General features: G+C 43.8%; 1 long non-coding RNA gene across 1 annotated transcript; it reads left to right on the forward strand.

Annotated features, from left to right (window-relative positions):
* Positions 1-251: 251 nt before the first annotated feature.
* On the forward strand, positions 252-1311 carry LOC128440198 (uncharacterized). The gene is made up of 2 exons (XR_008338485.1): positions 252-842; positions 1094-1311. It is a non-coding gene; the product is annotated as an uncharacterized LOC128440198 (long non-coding RNA).
* Positions 1312-21400: the final 20089 nt, after the last annotated feature.

Here is a 21400-nt window from a genome sequence, read left to right on the forward strand (position 1 = left end):
TGGAGGCTCCACTCCTGTATGTTATGCATGGCCAAGGACTGACACCAACCGACAACCTGACGTGGATGACAGACGCTGACACAGCATTTACCTAACTACAACAGACTGACTTCGACACCTACACTGGGACCACCAGATCAAAACAGATCATTTACACAGACTGTAAATGAGGAACGGGGTTTCATGACAACAGTTTAGTGCAAACGACCAGTGGCATATTTATCCTCCAAGACATTAGATAGCTTGGCATTGGGTCAGCCTCTCTGTCTAAGAGCAGAATGATATCAAGAGGTCACATTGTTAATGCCATATTCTGGATCGTCCATTCTGCTAGAGCAGCAACCTAATTCTATTAACAGCCATTTTACTCTGTAAAGTGTGAAGCTCACACTAAAGGTGATTCTGTTTTTCAACAGGTAATGCTCAAGCAGATACAGCAGCAGAGGAAGCGGCAACTAACCAACATACTGTCATTGATATTCCTTTTTCCTTTCTCTCACAGATTTAGCAGAAGCACAGAGCCATGCTAACAACATAGAGAAAGCGGAATGTAAATGTTTTAACAATGTATGTCAATCTAAGGACGGCCGTCCATGTGTGTTTAAATGTTTATTTGTTGTTTTGTTTGTTTCTGTTTTATTGAAAATTGTCTGGTTTCCAAAACTACTCTTTTACGTTTTATTTCAAAATGTTTACATTTTCTGACAGGCAACACTACAGGAGGCCAGGACGTACAACCCCCTGGCCAACCGATTGATCGCTTGCAAATGGATTTCATTGAACTAACACCATGTGAAGGAAAGGAGCATTGTCATGTGGCTGTTGACATATATTCCCTACAGGTAAAGCAGATGCCTCTGCAGTCGCAACGGTGTTAGTGCGAGAAAACATTTACCCTAGAAACAAGGGGTGGAGCAGTTGAAAGAGAACATTGGAACAATTAAAAACAAATGGTCAAGTGCTGTGATGACACAGAACTCTCATGGATCAAAGCACTACCGGTAGTGTTTACTGACCATGAGAGGGAGGGGAAGGGCCCGAACAGGTATGTACTGTGTGGACATAACCAAAATGTTGAGCCTTATACACACAGGTAAATGCAGCAATCCCGCAACCAGCAGAGGGCCAGTTGCATAATTGGAAACCAGGAGACTGGGTGCTGATATAAGTCCGCCACTTGAGACGGAGGCCCAGGGAGAAAGTGTCGCTTCCCTCACAGACGAGGAACAAAGCAGAAGAAAGACGACAGCTCTCACTGAGGTGTAAAACCATACCAACAACCAACAGCTGTTGCAGATAAAGGAAGAAACGGCGAGAAAGAGACAGAAGGAACTAAAAAAAAAGAAAAAAAAAAAAGAGAAGAAAGACCAGTACCAACTCATCATAAACCAACCCGACAGTAAAATGGACATCATTTATTTTATCTTATAATTATTTAACAGAGCGCACAGACCAAGTGAGTTCAAAACTGACTGTAGAAAATATCCAAATTCAAGATCATTGTGCATGCAATGCTCCAACCACATGTAGAATTCCTAGCTCTGCCTGCTAGCTTCAATGACACAGAATGCTGGCCAGTAAGTAATCCAGAATATACTTTTTGCGTCATGGCAGGAATGTGGATAGCACCATGGAAAACTCAAACCCAAATAATGTTCTTAGAATTTAAATCTGAATTATTGTTCAAAGCCTATATTTTCATCTAAATCCTCAGCCCGCAACTGCTCAGTCGCTTGGCATCCTCTGCCAGTGCATCCTATGTCAAATGTTTCTTCTGTGTACAGGATCCTAGCCAAATAATTACAGCAAATGCTTATTTAAATCAAACAAAAACTGTTTCTTTTAACAGACAGTCTGCACTGCCAGAGAAGGTGTATTTAGTCTGTGGGGACCAGTGTTACAGCTGCTTACCAAGAGAATCCCACAGTCGTTTGTTCATGTTTTTGATTGCCATTTCTGTTATCACTTGTAAGATTGGTCTGATTCGCAAACAATGCACTTAGGCCATTGTTACCGCTATGCAAATTGACCTCTACCCTATCTCAGACTGGATTCCACCATATGATGACGTTGATAATATATCACACAACTGAAGTATCCTCAATCGTCAACTTCGGATAGAGTGGGATTTCCCCCACCTTATAAAGTGTTATTGATCCATAATGATCAAAATGACGGATTGTAAGGGAAATGTAACATGTGACCATAATATAATCATGTTTATGTATACTTGGATTGATCATCATTGAATCTCTAACAAATGTAACTTTGATGTTGCTGTTTCCTGTAGAACTGAGTGAGTGTTGGCCTGATTACTCCAGTCACAGTAATCTAATTAGTCCGGACACAGTGTGATAGTAATTAGCTATTCAGGCATTATGATTGATGTAAGGAACTACTTTGATGTTCCTTACACAAACTCACCTAACAAAGACCTTACAGCACGGGGGATTTGTGGTGGTTGTAGACAATAAGAAGGGATCTTGGAGACAGATGTTACACTCCAGGGGTCTGAGAGCAGGGGACAGGATACCCGTCACCTATTTCCTTTATATCAAAGAGGCTGATCAATAAGTTTGTTCCTCTCTAGGAGGAGCTTGAAGATGTTTGAAGTGCTGCTTCTCCTGTGTCATTAACTGTTTAACAACCCCCTCCCGAATGGGTGGGGTTAGCCAAATGTATAAATACCAACCACTGTCTTCTGTCGGTGTGCATATGACAAACTCAACTCTGTTGTATGTACCATGCTCGAGCATTAAATGTGTGACAATACTGTAAGAGAATTGTGTCTCGTTTCCTCCTTGCTAAAGGTGGGATTGTAGAAATTGCCACGACAGGGGAGAGAGAGAGGGGGAGAAGGGAAGAGTTAGGGGGTCCCTAAATAGACTTCGCCGACTCCCTGCAGCCTATAAGAATCACCGTCCTGTCAGGAACATTAAAACATCAGCAGAAGAGGCTGTGATTTCAGAAATATACAATTTATTTAATACGTACCAGTCAACCATATTGCACATTCCCATAGAACAAAATAAAATAAAACAAAAAGCACAATAATCAAACCAATAAATCAGAAAGAAACTAAATTTAAATAAGGTCAAATAAGGCAGCCCTATAAAACAAACTTGTTGTAGTTAGTTCACACAATTTAAACCAGTTTATCAAAATGTTTGAAAACATTGACAATCATAAAACACATCATTATGTCATACCTTTAATTCATTTAAAATAAAGCAGGGATCCACGCCGTCCTTATTGTCTTGAGAGCAATTACTAAAACAGGAAAAGACAACTTATCTTAATGTCACGCACACAATAGTGAAGACTCTGTTAATTGTTCCGGCGCATTACTTACAAGTATTACTCTTATGACTGAAGATTACAGCGCGCATTTATGCCGACGCTGATACGGTCTCACCCTCACGCACACAGCTGTACGCTGGCTCTAGGGACGGAATAAAGGTTAATATTTGCGGAACGTTTTCTGAGTGATCTCCGTTGACATTAAAGTTACTTTCAGCAAACTCACCGCAACAAACAGTTTGTGTCCGCACCTGCTGCGGCCACGCTGCACTTACTCACACACACAGGACCGGCAGTGGAGAGAGAGAGAGGGCGAGAGGGAGCGCTACGGTGTCCCTTAATAGACGTCGCCAAATCCCCGCAGCCTATAGGAATCACTGTCCTGTCGGATGAATTAAAATATCAGCAAAACGGGAAAAATAACACTGCCAAAACTCGAAAACTGTATTAAGAATTGACCCCTTACACTTGTAACGTGTCTTAAGATCTGTTGAGGATGTCCCAGCCAGGTTCGGGGGGTGGGTATGATTTGAGTTGAACCCATTTTTTCTCCTGTTTCTGGAAGAGGAGTCAGGATAGGAACATGTCTTTTGGTTCCATTAATTTCAGTAGTTAAGTTTAGGTTGTTCCCTTCAGGTTTTTGTGTTTGCTGCTTTGATGTTCGACCCTTCCAAATCTAAAGAGTTAACCACAAGGAAATTCTGGGACCGATCCCATCAGCGTCGCTTCCGTCATCGCTTTGCTCGTGTGTTTCCACAGGAGCTGATGTCCTGCGCACATGCAACTTCCGTCATACTCCCCGTAGACCGGCGGCAATGACACCGCGTAAAACCCACAGCGCGAGTGTGATGCGTTCTGTTGGAGTGTAACTCCCGCACTGTAAACAATTGTCATGTAAATTTATTTGTCTGTTTATTATTGTTTTAAATGAAATTCAACATAATTCAGCAGAGCGCGCAGACCGCAGAGAGCGCAGTGGCGCAGAGCGCACAGAGAGCGGGCAGAGCGCACAGGAGATCACTTACAAGAAATGAATAAACTTTCCAAATAAGATCCCAGAGTGGAGGCAAGGATCCACTGATGTGAGGGAAGCGGTCCGATTCTCTAAATGGATAAATACTACCGTGACCCCGGTGGGGGGTTCTGGACGATGTGTGCATGCGAATGGAATGATGAGGAGGAAGCGAGGGTTCAGCGATTTCTATTCTCACACATTGTGTTATCCACAGCAGCAGCGGCAGAGTATCAGTGTATTTCCTTTATTAGTGACATCACAGCTGTCCCATAAGTCGCTCTTCACCTCCATCTCACTAACAAACACCTCGATGTCAGTGTCTGAAAGTTTTACTTCCTCTTCACATCGCTTGATGCCGTGCCTCCGTCAGGACTCGCGGTGGAAAACCATTGGTCAGCTTCATAATTTAATATTCGTGACGTGCTATGCATTGACCATTTATAGTAGAAATTGAGCGTGTGGAGAGCGGATTTGGAGTTCAGGTTTTGCGTGCGCACGGTTTTATAAATCGGAATTAGCTTTGGCTTACGCCATTTCCTGCTTTTGGGCATAAGCACACTTTTAGTAAGAATCCTACGCACTCTTTTATAAATCCATCCCTGCTCGGCCCACGCAACACTTCCTCACACACACAGGACCGGCAGTGGGGGGAGAGAGAGAGGGGGAGAAGGGAAGAGTTAGGGGGTCCCTAAATAGACTTCGCCGACTCCCTGCAGCCTATAAGAATCACCGTCCTGTCAGGAACATTAAAACATCAGCAGAAGAGGCTGTGATTTCAGAAATATACAATTTATTTAATACGTACCAGTCAACCATATTGCACATTCCCATAGAACAAAATAAAATAAAACAAAAAGCACAATAATCAAACCAATAAATCAGAAAGAAACTAAATTTAAATAAGGTCAAATAAGGCAGCCCTATAAAACAAACTTGTTGTAGTTAGTTCACACAATTTAAACCAGTTTATCAAAATGTTTGAAAACATTGACAATCATAAAACACATCATTATGTCATACCTTTAATTCATTTAAAATAAAGCAGGGATCCACGCCGTCCTTATTGTCTTGAGAGCAATTACTAAAACAGGAAAAGACAACTTATCTTAATGTCACGCACACAATAGTGAAGACTCTGTTAATTGTTCCGGCGCATTACTTACAAGTATTACTCTTATGACTGAAGATTACAGCGCGCATTTATGCCGACGCTGATACGGTCTCACCCTCACGCACACAGCTGTACGCTGGCTCTAGGGACGGAATAAAGGTTAATATTTGCGGAACGTTTTCTGAGTGATCTCCGTTGACATTAAAGTTACTTTCAGCAAACTCACCGCAACAAACAGTTTGTGTCCGCACCTGCTGCGGCCACGCTGCACTTACTCACACACACAGGACCGGCAGTGGAGAGAGAGAGAGGGCGAGAGGGAGCGCTACGGTGTCCCTTAATAGACGTCGCCAAATCCCCGCAGCCTATAGGAATCACTGTCCTGTCGGATGAATTAAAATATCAGCAAAACGGGAAAAATAACACTGCCAAAACTCGAAAACTGTATTAAGAATTGACCCCTTACACTTGTAACGTGTCTTAAGATCTGTTGAGGATGTCCCAGCCAGGTTCGGGGGGTGGGTATCATTTGAGTTGAACCCATTTTTTCTCCTGTTTCTGGAAGAGGAGTCAGGATAGGAACATGTCTTTTGGTTCCATTAATTTCAGTAGTTAAGTTTAGGTTGTTCCCTTCAGGTTTTTGTGTTTGCTGCTTTGATGTTCGACCCTTCCAAATCTAAAGAGTTAACCACAAGGAAATTCTGGGACCGATCCCATCAGCGTCGCTTCCGTCATCGCTTTGCTCGTGTGTTTCCACAGGAGCTGATGTCCTGCGCACATGCAACTTCCGTCATACTCCCCGTAGACCGGCGGCAATGACACCGCGTAAAACCCACAGCGCGAGTGTGATGCGTTCTGTTGGAGTGTAACTCCCGCACTGTAAACAATTGTCATGTAAATTTATTTGTCTGTTTATTATTGTTTTAAATGAAATTCAACATAATTCAGCAGAGCGCGCAGACCGCAGAGAGCGCAGTGGCGCAGAGCGCACAGAGAGCGGGCAGAGCGCACAGGAGATCACTTACAAGAAATGAATAAACTTTCCAAATAAGATCCCAGAGTGGAGGCAAGGATCCACTGATGTGAGGGAAGCGGTCCGATTCTCTAAATGGATAAATACTACCGTGACCCCGGTGGGGGGTTCTGGACGATGTGTGCATGCGAATGGAAGGATGAGGAGGAAGCGAGGGTTCAGCGATTTCTATTCTCACACATTGTGTTATCCACAGCAGCAGCGGCAGAGTATCAGTGTATTTCCTTTATTAGTGACATCACAGCTGTCCTATAAGTCGCTCTTCACCTCCATCTCACTAACAAACACCTCGATGTCAGTGTCTGAAAGTTTTACTTCCTCTTCACATCGCTTGATGCCGTGCCTCCGTCAGGACTCGCGGTGGAAAACCATTGGTCAGCTTCATAATTTAATATTCGTGACGTGCTATGCATTGACCATTTATAGTAGAAATTGAGCGTGTGGAGAGCGGATTTGGAGTTCAGGTTTTGCGTGCGCACGGTTTTATAAATCGGAATTAGCTTTGGCTTACGCCATTTCCTGCTTTTGGGCATAAGCACACTTTTAGTAAGAATCCTACGCACTCTTTTATAAATCCATCCCTGCTCGGCCCACGCAACACTTCCTCACACACACAGGACCGGCAGTGGGGGGAGAGAGAGAGGGGGAGAAGGGAAGAGTTAGGGGGTCCCTAAATAGACTTCGCCGACTCCCTGCAGCCTATAAGAATCACCGTCCTGTCAGGAACATTAAAACATCAGCAGAAGAGGCTGTGATTTCAGAAATATACAATTTATTTAATACGTACCAGTCAACCATATTGCACATTCCCATAGAGCAAAATAAAATAAAACAAAAAGCACAATAATCAAACCAATAAATCAGAAAGAAACTAAATTTAAATGAGGTCAAATAAGGCAGCCCTATAAAACAAACTTGTTGTAGTTAGTTCACACAATTTAAACCAGTTTATCAAAATGTTTGAAAACATTGACAATCATAAAACACATCATTATGTCATACCTTTAATTCATTTAAAATAAAGCAGGGATCCACGCCGTCCTTATTGTCTTGAGAGCAATTACTAAAACAGGAAAAGACAACTTAACTTAATGTCACGCACACAATAGTGAAGACTCTGTTAATTGTTCCGGCGCATTACTTACAAGTATTACTCTTATGACTGAAGATTACAGCGCGCATTTATGCCGACGCTGATACGGTCTCACCCTCACGCACACAGCTGTACGCTGGCTCTAGGGACGGAATAAAGGTTAATATTTGCGGAACGTTTTCTGAGTGATCTCCGTTGACATTAAAGTTACTTTCAGCAAACTCACCGCAACAAACAATTTTTTTCTGCACCTGCTGCGGCCACGCTGCACTTACTCACACACACAGGACCGGCAGTGGAGAGAGAGAGAGGGCGAGAGGGAGCGCTACGGTGTCCCTTAATAGACGTCGCCAAATCCCCGCAGCCTATAGGAATCACTGTCCTGTCGGATGAATTAAAATATCAGCAAAACGGGAAAAATAACACTGCCAAAACTCGAAAACTGTATTAAGAATTGACCCCTTACACTTGTAACGTGTCTTAAGATCTGTTGAGGATGTCCCAGCCAGGTTCGGGGGGTGGGTATGATTTGAGTTGAACCCATTTTTTCTCCTGTTTCTGGAAGAGGAGTCAGGATAGGAACATGTCTTTTGGTTCCATTAATTTCAGTAGTTAAGTTTAGGTTGTTCCCTTCAGGTTTTTGTGTTTGCTGCTTTGATGTTCGACCCTTCCAAATCTAAAGAGTTAACCACAAGGAAATTCTGGGACCGATCCCATCAGCGTCGCTTCCGTCATCGCTTTGCTCGTGTGTTTCCACAGGAGCTGATGTCCTGCGCACATGGAACTTCCGTCATACTCCCCGTAGACCGGCGGCAATGACACCGCGTAAAACCCACAGCGCGAGTGTGATGCGTTCTGTTGGAGTGTAACTCCCGCACTGTAAACAATTGTCATGTAAATTTATTTGTCTGTTTATTATTGTTTTAAATGAAATTCAACATAATTCAGCAGAGCGCGCAGACCGCAGAGAGCGCAGTGGCGCAGAGCGCACAGAGAGCGGGCAGAGCGCACAGGAGATCACTTACAAGAAATGAATAAACTTTCCAAATAAGATCCCAGAGTGGAGGCAAGGATCCACTGATGTGAGGGAAGCGGTCCGATTCTCTAAATGGATAAATACTACCGTGACCCCGGTGGGGGGTTCTGGACGATGTGTGCATGCGAATGGAATGATGAGGAGGAAGCGAGGGTTCAGCGATTTCTATTCTCACACATTATGTTATCCACAGCAGCAGCGGCAGAGTATCAGTGTATTTCCTTTATTAGTGACATCACAGCTGTCCCATAAGTCGCTCTTCACCTCCATCTCACTAACAAACACCTCGATGTCAGTGTCTGAAAGTTTTACTTCCTCTTCACATCGCTTGATGCCGTGCCTCCGTCAGGACTCGCGGTGGAAAACCATTGGTCAGCTTCATAATTTAATATTCGTGACGTGCTATGCATTGACCATTTATAGTAGAAATTGAGCGTGTGGAGAGCGGATTTGGAGTTCAGGTTTTGCGTGCGCACGGTTTTATAAATCGGAATTAGCTTTGGCTTACGCCATTTCCTGCTTTTGGGCATAAGCACACTTTTAGTAAGAATCCTACGCACTCTTTTATAAATCCATCCCTGCTCGGCCCACGCAACACTTCCTCACACACACAGGACCGGCAGTGGGGGGAGAGAGAGAGGGGGAGAAGGGAAGAGTTAGGGGGTCCCTAAATAGACTTCGCCGACTCCCTGCAGCCTATAAGAATCACCGTCCTGTCAGGAACATTAAAACATCAGCAGAAGAGGCTGTGATTTCAGAAATATACAATTTATTTAATACGTACCAGTCAACCATATTGCACATTCCCATAGAACAAAATAAAATAAAACAAAAAGCACAATAATCAAACCAATAAATCAGAAAGAAACTATATTTAAATAAGGTCAAATAAGGCAGCCCTATAAAACAAACTTGTTGTAGTTAGTTCACACAATTTAAACCAGTTTATCAAAATGTTTGAAAACATTGACAATCATAAAACACATCATTATGTCATACCTTTAATTCATTTAAAATAAAGCAGGGATCCACGCCGTCCTTATTGTCTTGAGAGCAATTACTAAAACAGGAAAAGACAACTTAACTTAATGTCACGCACACAATAGTGAAGACTCTGTTAATTGTTCCGGCGCATTACTTACAAGTATTACTCTTATGACTGAAGATTACAGCGCGCATTTATGCCGACGCTGATACGGTCTCACCCTCACGCACACAGCTGTACGCTGGCTCTAGGGACGGAATAAAGGTTAATATTTGCGGAACGTTTTCTGAGTGATCTCCGTTGACATTAAAGTTACTTTCAGCAAAATCACCGCAACAAACAGTTTGTGTCCGCACCTGCTGCGGCCACGCTGCACTTACTCACACACACAGGACCGGCAGTGGAGAGAGAGAGAGGGCGAGAGGGAGCGCTACGGTGTCCCTTAATAGACGTCGCCAAATCCCCGCAGCCTATAGGAATCACTGTCCTGTCGGATGAATTAAAATATCAGCAAAACGGGAAAAATAACACTGCCAAAACTCGAAAACTGTATTAAGAATTGACCCCTTACACTTGTAACGTGTCTTAAGATCTGTTGAGGATGTCCCAGCCAGGTTCGGGGGGTGGGTATGATTTGAGTTGAACCCATTTTTTCTCCTGTTTCTGGAAGAGGAGTCAGGATAGGAACATGTCTTTTGGTTCCATTAATTTCAGTAGTTAAGTTTAGGTTGTTCCCTTCAGGTTTTTGTGTTTGCTGCTTTGATGTTCGACCCTTCCAAATCTAAAGAGTTAACCACAAGGAAATTCTGGGACCGATCCCATCAGCGTCGCTTCCGTCATCGCTTTGCTCGTGTGTTTCCACAGGAGCTGATGTCCTGCGCACATGCAACTTCCGTCATACTCCCCGTAGACCGGCGGCAATGACACCGCGTAAAACCCACAGCGCGAGTGTGATGCGTTCTGTTGGAGTGTAACTCCCGCACTGTAAACAATTGTCATGTAAATTTATTTGTCTGTTTATTATTGTTTTAAATGAAATTCAACATAATTCAGCAGAGCGCGCAGACCGCAGAGAGCGCAGTGGCGCAGAGCGCACAGAGAGCGGGCAGAGCGCACAGGAGATCACTTACAAGAAATGAATAAACTTTCCAAATAAGATCCCAGAGTGGAGGCAAGGATCCACTGATGTGAGGGAAGCGGTCCGATTCTCTAAATGGATAAATACTACCGTGACCCCGGTGGGGGGTTCTGGACGATGTGTGCATGCGAATGGAAGGATGAGGAGGAAGCGAGGGTTCAGCGATTTCTATTCTCACACATTGTGTTATCCACAGCAGCAGCGGCAGAGTATCAGTGTATTTCCTTTATTAGTGACATCACAGCTGTCCCATAAGTCGCTCTTCACCTCCATCTCACTAACAAACACCTCGATGTCAGTGTCTGAAAGTTTTACTTCCTCTTCACATCGCTTGATGCCGTGCCTCCGTCAGGACTCGCGGTGGAAAACCATTGGTCAGCTTCATAATTTAATATTCGTGACGTGCTATGCATTGACCATTTATAGTAGAAATTGAGCGTGTGGAGAGCGGATTTGGAGTTCAGGTTTTGCGTGCGCACGGTTTTATAAATCGGAATTAGCTTTGGCTTACGCCATTTCCTGCTTTTGGGCATAAGCACACTTTTAGTAAGAATCCTACGCACTCTTTTATAAATCCATCCCTGCTCGGCCCACGCAACACTTCCTCACACACACAGGACCGGCAGTGGGGGGAGAGAGAGAGGGGGAGAAGGGAAGAGTTAGGGGGTCCCTAAATAGACTTCGCCGACTCCCTGCAGCCTATAAGAATCACCGTCCTGTCAGGAACATTAAAACATCAGCAGAAGAGGCTGTGATTTCAGAAATATACAATTTATTTAATACGTACCAGTCAACCATATTGCACATTCCCATAGAGCAAAATAAAATAAAACAAAAAGCACAATAATCAAACCAATAAATCAGAAAGAAACTAAATTTAAATGAGGTCAAATAAGGCAGCCCTATAAAACAAACTTGTTGTAGTTAGTTCACACAATTTAAACCAGTTTATCAAAATGTTTGAAAACATTGACAATCATAAAACACATCATTATGTCATACCTTTAATTCATTTAAAATAAAGCAGGGATCCACGCCGTCCTTATTGTCTTGAGAGCAATTACTAAAACAGGAAAAGACAACTTAACTTAATGTCACGCACACAATAGTGAAGACTCTGTTAATTGTTCCGGCGCATTACTTACAAGTATTACTCTTATGACTGAAGATTACAGCGCGCATTTATGCCGACGCTGATACGGTCTCACCCTCACGCACACAGCTGTACGCTGGCTCTAGGGACGGAATAAAGGTTAATATTTGCGGAACGTTTTCTGAGTGATCTCCGTTGACATTAAAGTTACTTTCAGCAAACTCACCGCAACAAACAATTTGTGTCCGCACCTGCTGCGGCCACGCTGCACTTACTCACACACACAGGACCGGCAGTGGAGAGAGAGAGAGGGCGAGAGGGAGCTCTACGGTGTCCCTTAATAGACGTCGCCAAATCCCCGCAGCCTATAGGAATCACTGTCCTGTCGGATGAATTAAAATATCAGCAAAACGGGAAAAATAACACTGCCAAAACTCGAAAACTGTATTAAGAATTGACCCCTTACACTTGTAACGTGTCTTAAGATCTGTTGAGGATGTCCCAGCCAGGTTCGGGGGGTGGGTATGATTTGAGTTGAACCCATTTTTTCTCCTGTTTCTGGAAGAGGAGTCAGGATAGGAACATGTCTTTTGGTTCCATTAATTTCAGTAGTTAAGTTTAGGTTGTTCCCTTCAGGTTTTTGTGTTTGCTGCTTTGATGTTCGACCCTTCCAAATCTAAAGAGTTAACCACAAGGAAATTCTGGGACCGATCCCATCAGCGTCGCTTCCGTCATCGCTTTGCTCGTGTGTTTCCACAGGAGCTGATGTCCTGCGCACATGCAACTTCCGTCATACTCCCCGTAGACCGGCGGCAATGACACCGCGTAAAACCCACAGCGCGAGTGTGATGCGTTCTGTTGGAGTGTAACTCCCGCACTGTAAACAATTGTCATGTAAATTTATTTGTCTGTTTATTATTGTTTTAAATGAAATTCAACATAATTCAGCAGAGCGCGCAGACCGCAGAGAGCGCAGTGGCGCAGAGCGCACAGAGAGCGGGCAGAGCGCACAGGAGATCACTTACAAGAAATGAATAAACTTTCCAAATAAGATCCCAGAGTGGAGGCAAGGATCCACTGATGTGAGGGAAGCGGTCCGATTCTCTAAATGGATAAATACTACCGTGACCCCGGTGGGGGGTTCTGGACGATGTGTGCATGCGAATGGAATGATGAGGAGGAAGCGAGGGTTCAGCGATTTCTATTCTCACACATTGTGTTATCCACAGCAGCAGCGGCAGAGTATCAGTGTATTTCCTTTATTAGTGACATCACAGCTGTCCCATAAGTCGCTCTTCACCTCCATCTCACTAACAAACACCTCGATGTCAGTGTCTGAAAGTTTTACTTCCTCTTCACATCGCTTGATGCCGTGCCTCCGTCAGGACTCGCGGTGGAAAACCATTGGTCAGCTTCATAATTTAATATTCGTGACGTGCTATGCATTGACCATTTATAGTAGAAATTGAGCGTGTGGAGAGCGGATTTGGAGTTCAGGTTTTGCGTGCGCACGGTTTTATAAATCGGAATTAGCTTTGGCTTACGCCATTTCCTGCTTTTGGGCATAAGCACACTTTTAGTAAGAATCCTACGCACTCTTTTATAAATCCATCCCTGCTCGGCCCACGCAACACTTCCTCACACACACAGGACCGGCAGTGGGGGGAGAGAGAGAGGGGGAGAAGGGAAGAGTTAGGGGGTCCCTAAATAGACTTCGCCGACTCCCTGCAGCCTATAAGAATCACCGTCCTGTCAGAAACATTAAAACATCAGCAGAAGAGGCTGTGATTTCAGAAATATACAATTTATTTAATACGTACCAGTCAACCATATTGCACATTCCCATAGAGCAAAATAAAATAAAACAAAAAGCACAATAATCAAACCAATAAATCAGAAAGAAACTAAATTTAAATGAGGTCAAATAAGGCAGCCCTATAAAACAAACTTGTTGTAGTTAGTTCACACAATTTAAACCAGTTTATCAAAATGTTTGAAAACATTGACAATCATAAAACACATCATTATGTCATACCTTTAATTCATTTAAAATAAAGCAGGGATCCACGCCGTCCTTATTGTCTTGAGAGCAATTACTAAAACAGGAAAAGACAACTTAACTTAATGTCACGCACACAATAGTGAAGACTCTGTTAATTGTTCCGGCGCATTACTTACAAGTATTACTCTTATGACTGAAGATTACAGCGCGCATTTATGCCGACGCTGATACGGTCTCACCCTCACGCACACAGCTGTACGCTGGCTCTAGGGACGGAATAAAGGTTAATATTTGCGGAACGTTTTCTGAGTGATCTCCGTTGACATTAAAGTTACTTTCAGCAAACTCACCGCAACAAACAATTTGTGTCCGCACCTGCTGCGGCCACGCTGCACTTACTCACACACACAGGACCGGCAGTGGAGAGAGAGAGAGGGCGAGAGGGAGCTCTACGGTGTCCCTTAATAGACGTCGCCAAATCCCCGCAGCCTATAGGAATCACTGTCCTGTCGGATGAATTAAAATATCAGCAAAACGGGAAAAATAACACTGCCAAAACTCGAAAACTGTATTAAGAATTGACCCCTTACACTTGTAACGTGTCTTAAGATCTGTTGAGGATGTCCCAGCCAGGTTCGGGGGGTGGGTATGATTTGAGTTGAACCCATTTTTTCTCCTGTTTCTGGAAGAGGAGTCAGGATAGGAACATGTCTTTTGGTTCCATTAATTTCAGTAGTTAAGTTTAGGTTGTTCCCTTCAGGTTTTTGTGTTTGCTGCTTTGATGTTCGACCCTTCCAAATCTAAAGAGTTAACCACAAGGAAATTCTGGGACCGATCCCATCAGCGTCGCTTCCGTCATCGCTTTGCTCGTGTGTTTCCACAGGAGCTGATGTCCTGCGCACATGCAACTTCCGTCATACTCCCCGTAGACCGGCGGCAATGACACCGCGTAAAACCCACAGCGCGAGTGTGATGCGTTCTGTTGGAGTGTAACTCCCGCACTGTAAACAATTGTCATGTAAATTTATTTGTCTGTTTATTATTGTTTTAAATGAAATTCAACATAATTCAGCAGAGCGCGCAGACCGCAGTGGCGCAGAGCGCACAGAGAGCGGGCAGAGCGCACAGGAGATCACTTACAAGAAATGAATAAACTTTCCAAATAAGATCCCAGAGTGGAGGCAAGGATCCACTGATGTGAGGGAAGCGGTCCGATTCTCTAAATGGATAAATACTACCGTGACCCCGGTGGGGGGTTCTGGACGATGTGTGCATGCGAATGGAAGGATGAGGAGGAAGCGAGGGTTCAGCGATTTCTATTCTCACACATTGTGTTATCCACAGCAGCAGCGGCAGAGTATCAGTGTATTTCCTTTATTAGTGACATCACAGCTGTCCCATAAGTCGCTCTTCACCTCCATCTCACTAACAAACACCTCGATGTCAGTGTCTGAAAGTTTTACTTCCTCTTCACATCGCTTGATGCCGTGCCTCCGTCAGGACTCGCGGTGGAAAACCATTGGTCAGCTTCATAATTTAATATTCGTGACGTGCTATGCATTGACCATTTATAGTAGAAATTGAGCGTGTGGAGAGCGGATTTGGAGTTCAGGTTTTGCGTGCGCACGGTTTTATAAATCGGAATTAGCTTTGGCTTACGCCATTTCCTGCTTTTGGGCATAAGCACACTTTTAGTAAGAATCCTACGCACTCTTTTATAAATCCATCCCTGCTCGGCCCACGCAACACTTCCTCACACACACAGGACCGGCAGTGGGGGGAGAGAGAGAGAGGGAGAAGGGAAGAGTTAGGGGGTCCCTAAATAGACTTCGCCGACTCCCTGCAGCCTATAAGAATCACCGTCCTGTCAGGAACATTAAAACATCAGCAGAAGAGGCTGTGATTTCAGAAATATACAATTTATTTAATACGTACCAGTCAACCATATTGCACATTCCCATAGAGCAAAATAAAATAAAACAAAAAGCACAATAATCAAACCAATAAATCAGAAAGAAACTAAATTTAAATGAGGTCAAATAAGGCAGCCCTATAAAACAAACTTGTTGTAGTTAGTTCACACAATTTAAACCAGTTTATCAAAATGTTTGAAAACATTGACAATCATAAAACACATCATTATGTCATACCTTTAATTCATTTAAAATAAAGCAGGGATCCACGCCGTCCTTATTGTCTTGAGAGCAATTACTAAAACAGGAAAAGACAACTTAACTTAATGTCACGCACACAATAGTGAAGACTCTGTTAATTGTTCCGGCGCATTACTTACAAGTATTACTCTTATGACTGAAGATTACAGCGCGCATTTATGCCGACGCTGATACGGTCTCACCCTCACGCACACAGCTGTACGCTGGCTCTAGGGACGGAATAAAGGTTAATATTTGCGGAACGTTTTCTGAGTGATCTCCGTTGACATTAAAGTTACTTTCAGCAAACTCACCGCAACAAACAGTTTGTGTCCGCACCTGCTGCGGCCACGCTGCACTTACTCACACACACAGGACCGGCAGTGGAGAGAGAGAGAGGGCGAGAGGGAGCGCTACGGTGTCCCTTAATAGACGTCGCCAAATCCCCGCAGCCTATAGGAATCACTGTCCTGTCGGATGAATTAAAATATCAGCAAAACGGGAAAAATAACACTGCCAAAACTCGAAAACTGTATTAAGAATTGACCCCTTACACTTGTAACGTGTCTTAAGATCTGTTGAGGATGTCCCAGCCAGGTTCGGGGGGTGGGTATGATTTGAGTTGAACCCATTTTTTCTCCTGTTTCTGGAAGAGGAGTCAGGATAGGAACATGTCTTTTGGTTCCATTAATTTCAGTAGTTAAGTTTAGGTTGTTCCCTTCAGGTTTTTGTGTTTGCTGCTTTGATGTTCGACCCTTCCAAATCTAAAGAGTTAACCACAAGGAAATTCTGGGACCGATCCCATCAGCGTCGCTTCCGTCATCGCTTTGCTCGTGTGTTTCCACAGGAGCTGATGTCCTGCGCACATGCAACTTCCGTCATACTCCCCGTAGACCGGCGGCAATGACACCGCGTAAAACCCACAGCGCGAGTGTGATGCGTTCTGTTGGAGTGTAACTCCCGCACTGTAAACAATTGTCATGTAAATTTATTTGTCTGTTTATTATTGTTTTAAATGAAATTCAACATAATTCAGCAGAGCGCGCAGACCGCAGAGAGCGCAGTGGCGCAGAGCGCACAGAGAGCGGGCAGAGCGCACAGGAGATCACTTACAAGAAATGAATAAACTTTCCAAATAAGATCCCAGAGTGGAGGCAAGGATCCACTGATGTGAGGGAAGCGGTCCGATTCTCTAAATGGATAAATACTACCGTGACCCCGGTGGGGGGTTCTGGACGATGTGTGCATGCGAATGGAAGGATGAGGAGGAAGCGAGGGTTCAGCGATTTCTATTCTCACACATTGTGTTATCCACAGCAGCAGCGGCAGAGTATCAGTGTATTTCCTTTATTAGTGACATCACAGCTGTCCTATAAGTCGCTCTTCACCTCCATCTCACTAACAAACACCTCGATGTCAGTGTCTGAAAGTTTTACTTCCTCTTCACATCGCTTGATGCCGTGCCTCCGTCAGGACTCGCGGTGGAAAACCATTGGTCAGCTTCATAATTTAATATTCGTGACGTGCTATGCATTGACCATTTATAGTAGAAATTGAGCGTGTGGAGAGCGGATTTGGAGTTCAGGTTTTGCGTGCGCACGGTTTTATAAATCGGAATTAGCTTTGGCTTACGCCATTTCCTGCTTTTGGGCATAAGCACACTTTTAGTAAGAATCCTACGCACTCTTTTATAAATCCATCCCTGCTCGGCCCACGCAACACTTCCTCACACACACAGGACCGGCAGTGGGGGGAGAGAGAGAGGGGGAGAAGGGAAGAGTTAGGGGGTCCCTAAATAGACTTCGCCGACTCCCTGCAGCCTATAAGAATCACCGTCCTGTCAGGAACATTAAAACATCAGCAGAAGAGGCTGTGATTTCAGAAATATACAATTTATTTAATACGTACCAGTCAACCATATTGCACATTCCCATAGAGCAAAATAAAATAAAACAAAAAGCACAATAATCAAACCAATAAATCAGAAAGAAACTAAATTTAAATGAGGTCAAATAAGGCAGCCCTATAAAACAAACTTGTTGTAGTTAGTTCACACAATTTAAACCAGTTTATCAAAATGTTTGAAAACATTGACAATCATAAAACACATCATTATGTCATACCTTTAATTCATTTAAAATAAAGCAGGGATCCACGCCGTCCTTATTGTCTTGAGAGCAATTACTAAAACAGGAAAAGACAACTTAACTTAATGTCACGCACACAATAGTGAAGACTCTGTTAATTGTTCCGGCGCATTACTTACAAGTATTACTCTTATGACTGAAGATTACAGCGCGCATTTATGCCGACGCTGATACGGTCTCACCCTCACGCACACAGCTGTACGCTGGCTCTAGGGATGGAATAAAGGTTAATATTTGCGGAACGTTTTCTGAGTGATCTCCGTTGACATTAAAGTTACTTTCAGCAAACTCACCGCAACAAACAGTTTGTGTCCGCACCTGCTGCGGCCACGCTGCACTTACTCACACACACAGGACCGGCAGTGGAGAGCCCTATAAAACAAACTTGTTGTAGTTAGTTCACACAATTTAAACCAGTTTATCAAAATGTTTGAAAACATTGACAATCATAAAACACATCATTATGTCATACCTTTAATTCATTTAAAATAAAGCAGGGATCCACGCCGTCCTTATTGTCTTGAGAGCAATTACTAAAACAGGAAAAGACAACTTAACTTAATGTCACGCACACAATAGTGAAGACTCTGTTAATTGTTCCGGCGCATTACTTACAAGTATTACTCTTATGACTGAAGATTACAGCGCGCATTTATGCCGACGCTGATACGGTCTCACCCTCACGCACACAGCTGTACGCTGGCTCTAGGGACGGAATAAAGGTTAATATTTGCGGAACGTTTTCTGAGTGATCTCCGTTGACATTAAAGTTACTTTCAGCAAACTCACCGCAACAAACAGTTTGTGTCCGCACCTGCTGCGGCCACGCTGCACTTACTCACACACACAGGACCGGCAGTGGAGAGAGAGAGAGGGCGAGAGGGAGCGCTACGGTGTCCCTTAATAGACGTCGCCAAATCCCCGCAGCCTATAGGAATCACTGTCCTGTCGGATGAATTAAAATATCAGCAAAACGGGAAAAATAACACTGCCAAAACTCGAAAACTGTATTAAGAATTGACCCCTTACACTTGTAACGTGTCTTAAGATCTGTTGAGGATGTCCCAGCCAGGTTCGGGGGGTGGGTATGATTTGAGTTGAACCCATTTTTTCTCCTGTTTCTGGAAGAGGAGTCAGGATAGGAACATGTCTTTTGGTTCCATTAATTTCAGTAGTTAAGTTTAGGTTGTTCCCTTCAGGTTTTTGTGTTTGCTGCTTTGATGTTCGACCCTTCCAAATCTAAAGAGTTAACCACAAGGAAATTCTGGGACCGATCCCATCAGCGTCGCTTCCGTCATCGCTTTGCTCGTGTGTTTCCACAGGAGCTGATGTCCTGCGCACATGCAACTTCCGTCATACTCCCCGTAGACCGGCGGCAATGACACCGCGTAAAACCCACAGCGCGAGTGTGATGCGTTCTGTTGGAGTGTAACTCCCGCACTGTAAACAATTGTCATGTAAATTTATTTGTCTGTTTATTATTGTTTTAAATGAAATTCAACATAATTCAGCAGAGCGCGCAGACCGCAGAGAGCGCAGTGGCGCAGAGCGCACAGAGAGCGGGCAGAGCGCACAGGAGATCACTTACAAGAAATGAATAAACTTTCCAAATAAGATCCCAGAGTGGAGGCAAGGATCCACTGATGTGAGGGAAGCGGTCCGATTCTCTAAATGGATAAATACTACCGTGACCCCGGTGGGGGGTTCTGGACGATGTGTGCATGCGAATGGAAGGATGAGGAGGAAGCGAGGGTTCAGCGATTTCTATTCTCACACATTGTGTTATCCACAGCAGCAGCGGCAGAGTATCAGTGTATTTCCTTTATTAGTGACATCACAGCTGTCCCATAAGTCGCTCTTCACCTCCATCTCACTAACAAACACCTCGATGTCAGTGTCTGAAAGTTTTACTTCCTCTTCACATCGCTTGATGCCGTGCCTCCGTCAGGACTCGCGGTGGAAAACCATTGGTCAGCTTCATAATTTAATATTCGTGACGTGCTATGCATTGACCATTTATAGTAGAAATTGAGCGTGTGGAGAGCGGATTTGGAGTTCAGGTTTTGCGTGCGCACGGTTTTATAAATCGGAATTAGCTTTGGCTTACGCCATTTCCTGCTTTTGGGCATAAGCACACTTTTAGTAAGAATCCTACGCACTCTTTTATAAATCCATCCCTGCTCGGCCCACGCAACACTTCCTCACACACACAGGACCGGCAGTGGGGGGAGAGAGAGAGGGGGAGAAGGGAAGAGTTAGGGGGTCCCTAAATAGACTTCGCCGACTCCCTGCAGCCTATAAGAATCACCGTCCTGTCAGGAACATTAAAACATCAGCAGAAGAGGCTGTGATTTCAGAAATATACAATTTATTTAATACGTACCAGTCAACCATATTGCACATTCCCATAGAGCAAAATAAAATAAAACAAAAAGCACAATAATCAAACCAATAAATCAGAAAGAAACTAAATTTAAATGAGGTCAAATAAGGCAGCCCTATAAAACAAACTTGTTGTAGTTAGTTCACACAATTTAAACCAGTTTATCAAAATGTTTGAAAACATTGACAATCATAAAACACATCATTATGTCATACCTTTAATTCATTTAAAATAAAGCAGGGATCCACGCCGTCCTTATTGTCTTGAGAGCAATTACTAAAACAGGAAAAGACAACTTAACTTAATGTCACGCACACAATAGTGAAGACTCTGTTAATTGTTCCGGCGCATTACTTACAAGTATTACTCTTATGACTGAAGATTACAGCGCGCATTTATGCCGACGCTGATACGGTCTCACCCTCACGCACACAGCTGTACGCTGGCTCTAGGGACGGAATAAAGGTTAATATTTGCGGAACGTTTTCTGAGTGATCTCCGTTGACATTAAAGTTACTTTCAGCAAACTCACCGCAACAAACAATTTGTGTCCGCACCTGCTGCGGCCACGCTGCACTTACTCACACACACAGGACCGGCAGTGGAGAGAGAGAGAGGGCGAGAGGGAGCTCTATGGTGTCCCTTACTAGACGTCGCCAAATCCCCGCAGCCTATAGGAATCACTGTCCTGTCGGATGAATTAAAATATCAGCAAAACGGGAAAAATAACACTGCCAAAACTCGAAAACTGTATTAAGAATTGACCCCTTACACTTGTAACGTGTCTTAAGATCTGTTGAGGATGTCCCAGCCAGGTTCGGGGGGTGGGTATGATTTGAGTTGAACCCATTTTTTCTCCTGTTTCTGGAAGAGGAGTCAGGATAGGAACATGTCTTTTGGTTCCATTAATT

This window comes from Pleuronectes platessa, chromosome 5 (assembly GCF_947347685.1).
Source record: "Pleuronectes platessa chromosome 5, fPlePla1.1, whole genome shotgun sequence".
In the NCBI taxonomy this organism is placed as follows: domain Eukaryota; kingdom Metazoa; phylum Chordata; class Actinopteri; order Pleuronectiformes; family Pleuronectidae; genus Pleuronectes; species Pleuronectes platessa.